Source organism: Otolemur garnettii, unplaced genomic scaffold, assembly GCF_000181295.1.
Source record: "Otolemur garnettii isolate 467f Iridium unplaced genomic scaffold, OtoGar3 scaffold00117, whole genome shotgun sequence".
Taxonomy (NCBI): Eukaryota; Metazoa; Chordata; class Mammalia; order Primates; family Galagidae; genus Otolemur; species Otolemur garnettii.
The window spans coordinates 2,684,110-2,687,797 of NW_003852512.1; the positions used below are offsets into that span (position 1 = coordinate 2,684,110).

At 40.0% G+C, this 3,688-nt stretch overlaps 1 protein-coding gene across 1 annotated transcript in view; it reads left to right on the forward strand.

Annotated features, from left to right (window-relative positions):
• The window catches only part of F9 (coagulation factor IX), a gene marked incomplete at its 5' end in the record, with an annotated part of 35,527 nt that overhangs the window by 1,294 nt on the left and 30,545 nt on the right, over window positions 1–3,688 (forward strand). The gene's annotated exons all lie outside the window — the stretch shown is intronic.

Here is a 3,688-nt window from a genome sequence, read left to right on the forward strand (position 1 = left end):
GGATTTTGAGGGAGGTTAAGTTTCAAAGATTGACTTACCTAAGACCATCTGCATGGATAGAAAGAAATTAACCTAGACACCTAATTTATCAAATTCCATCAATTGGTGATCCAACTTTATTTTTCACAAGTTTCTGTTCTGGAGACATTATTGGGCATTGTCTTGCCCTCAAAACTCATAATCTCTCCACTATTGTTGTAAGGCATGTAGTTCTTGGTGATAAATGCTACCATGACAATTTCTACTGAGGTCTCTCCTATAGCCCAAACAAGTCTTTTTACTCACTCTCCTCACTATATTTTAAACTTTGAATCCTGTGATTTCTAAAAGTTAATTAATGTCTACTTTTCAAAAAAAAATGTATTCCTAGCTATATTTAAACTCCCATGATCCCTTCATTGCCCACTCCCACCCCCAACAGAACATTTTAAAATTGGGCCCCTACCTTCTAGGTCACATAGGTGCATTATTTGCTAGAGCTCAGGTATAGATAATACCTGGGGAACATAAAGGGCATGATTCTGTGACTAATACTTTGTCAAACAAAAAATATAACAATAAAAACAAACAAAAAATAGGCTTGGCTCCTGTAGCTTAGCAGCTAGGGCGTCAGCCACATACACCAGAGCTGGTGGGTTCAGATCCAGTCCAGGCCTGCCAAATAACAATGACAACTACAACAAAAAAATAGCTGGGCATTGTGGTGGGCACCTGTAGTCGCAGCTACTTGGGAGGCTGAGGCCAGAGAATCACTTAAGCCCAAGAGTTGGAGGTTGCTGGTTGCTGTGAGCCATGACACCACAGCACTCTACCCAGGGCGACATAGTAAAGACTGTCTCAAAAAACTAAACTAAAATAAAAATAAACAAACTTCATGCCTCTTGTCCCTTACAGTTGGGATTCCTAATCACTACAAAAGTAGCCTATGGGCAGGATGAGGTAGCTCACACCTGTAATCCCAGCAGTCTGGGAAGCAGAAGCAGAAGGATTGCTTGAGCTCAGGAGTTTGAGACCAGTCTGAACAAGAGTGAGACCTCATCTCTACTAAAAATAGAAAAATTAGACAAGTGTTATGGCACATGCCTGCATTCCCAGCTATTTGGGAGGCTGAGGCAGGAGGATCACTTGAACCCAGGAGCTGGAGGTTAACAATGAGCTAGGCTGATGCCACTGTGCCACTGAACTCTAGAACCTGGGGAAACAGAGCAAGAATCTGTCTCAATAAAAAAGAAAAAACTATAGCTTATGCTATTTCTCACATTTAGGAGGGACCCAGGCTCCTCACTGCTGTGTTATTTTGTATGGTCCAATCCAATTAAGAGCATGGTTGAAGAATGACCACCCAACCACACTAACTAGCATCTGTCAAGCCCTTTATGGTTTACAGAAAGCCTGTCACATTTAACCCTCACACCAGCTCCATGAGAAAAGCATTCTTAACACTATTTTACAAAGGAGGCATCTGAGGCTTGGAGAGGTTAAGGGACTTGCTAAGGGTCACCCAGGTGAGGAGTCACAAAGCCCAGAAGAGAACCCAAGCTCTCTACTGCCCACCCCCTTGCTTTCACAATTATATCTCATGGCCTTCAGATCTAAACACAGTTATTCATTAAACAGGAGCCTAGTAGTCTTAAACAGGAAGCTCTCACTTGGCAAGGTCTTGTCTCTTGTTGTCTTTGACCCCAACTGTCTATGGCTTTGCCTCAGCCCAAAGTACACACAGACAAGAACCCAAAGGAGAACTAAATGCAGAATAAAATGACACTCACTTTAACGATACGTCTCAGCAAATGAGTTCCTGTGTAGCTGGCTGAAAGCCCAGACACTTTCAGTGAAACATCCTAAATAATTCAGAATTGTTGGTCTGTAATATAAAGTGCAAATGTAGCTCGTTTTTTAGACCAGTCCTGAACATCAATAATAATAAACCAGAGATAACATATTTTGTTTTCATAGAATTGGAACAAATTGAAGTATCTGTGCAAAAGTACACTGGATCAAGGGGCAAAGGGGACAAGGTCTAATTTTTACAGTAAGCAGATTTTCCAGAAAGGGACTATTTCTGAGAAAGGGATATTAGTCCCTTAGTCAAGGGAAGTTGGGTACATGCTTCTGACAAAGGGGAGGGAGAATAGGCAGGGGTCTATACACTAACTAGATATAAGGGAGTGTTGCTCAAAAGTGTGATTGCTAATTAGAAATGCCTCCTCGATTTCCCCCTTTTTTCCCATTCTTTGATTCTTATTGTCTTTATCTCTTTTTTTTGTTTGTTTGTTTGTTTGTCATATATGAAGTCTTACTGATCTAGGTTCTATTTTTTCTTCAGGGATATTTTTCTTAGCTTGAAGTACATAGCTGTCTCCCTTCTATTTCTATTCATCCTTTTCTCCTAAAGCTTCCTTAGAAGTATAGATTGAGGCAGAGTGCTAAGAAACCAAACTGAAAGGTTCCCTTCTCATCCTGACCCTTCCCCTCTCGTCTATTTCTTCCTCCTGTTTTCTTACCACCAGTATCTTCAAAGGCTTTCAAGAACTGTTAATATAAAAACTCCAGGAAAGATATAACGAAAACACAGCCATTCTTTACATAAATAAAGCACACTTTACAATCTTTTTTAATTAATTCTTTTGAGACAGAGTCTCACTCTGTTGCTCTGGGTAGAATGCTGTAGCATCATCCTATTTCACAGCAACCTCTCAAACTCCTGGTTCAAGTGATGCTCTCGCCTCAGCCTCCCGAGTAGCCGAGACTACAGGTACCTATCACAACACCCAGCTAGTTTGGGTTTTTTTTCCCCTATTTTTAGTAGAGTCAAAGTCTCGTTCTTGCTTATGCTTACTCAAACTCTGGAGCTCAAAAGATCCTCCCACCTCAGTCCCCCAGAGTTCTAGGAATATAGGTGTGAGCTACCATGCCCAGCCTATAATCTTTTTAAATTCTTTAGGGTATTTTCAGCGTTGTTTTCTCACTTTACCTAGACCATTGGGAACCTAACTTGTGTAGACTATAGACCAGTGTTTTTCAACCTTTTTTATCTCACAGCTCACTTGAACCTATTATTAAACTTCTGTGGCACACTTAAATTATGTTGATCAAAAAAGAGAGTAAAAAAAAAAAAGAACATACTTACTGTGCCTTCAACTTTTGAAAATAATTTAATTAATGATCTTTAAAAATTGTCATGGCACACCTAAAATCCTCTCACAGCAGATTGGTTGAAAATACTGCTACAGAAAATGGTATGCCTCAAAGTGAAATGACAATACAAGAAACTACGTAGAAGCATTTGCTCCAGGCCTGGACTGCCAGTTCTTAGGGTAGAAGCACCAAATGTTACCTAGTTCAACTTGCTCTGCAAGACCTGTGAAAGAGCAGGCCTTATACGACATACAGATAATATTATTTTTTGAAGTAATTCAATTTTGATTTAGAATTAACTCTGCCACCATGTTATAAGGGAAGGAAATATCACCTATATTGATAGTTGTATACACTATACTGATATTTCTGTGCAAAATATGTTCTCTTCCCTCTTTCCTTGGATTACATAAACTATATACATACCTTTCTTGGAGCAATTTCTTAGATAGTGGTAGCCTAAAAAACCTTTGTTTGGGGGTGGCAACTGTGGCTCAAGGAATAGGGTGTCAGCCCCATATACCAGAGGTGGCAGGTTCAAACCCAGACC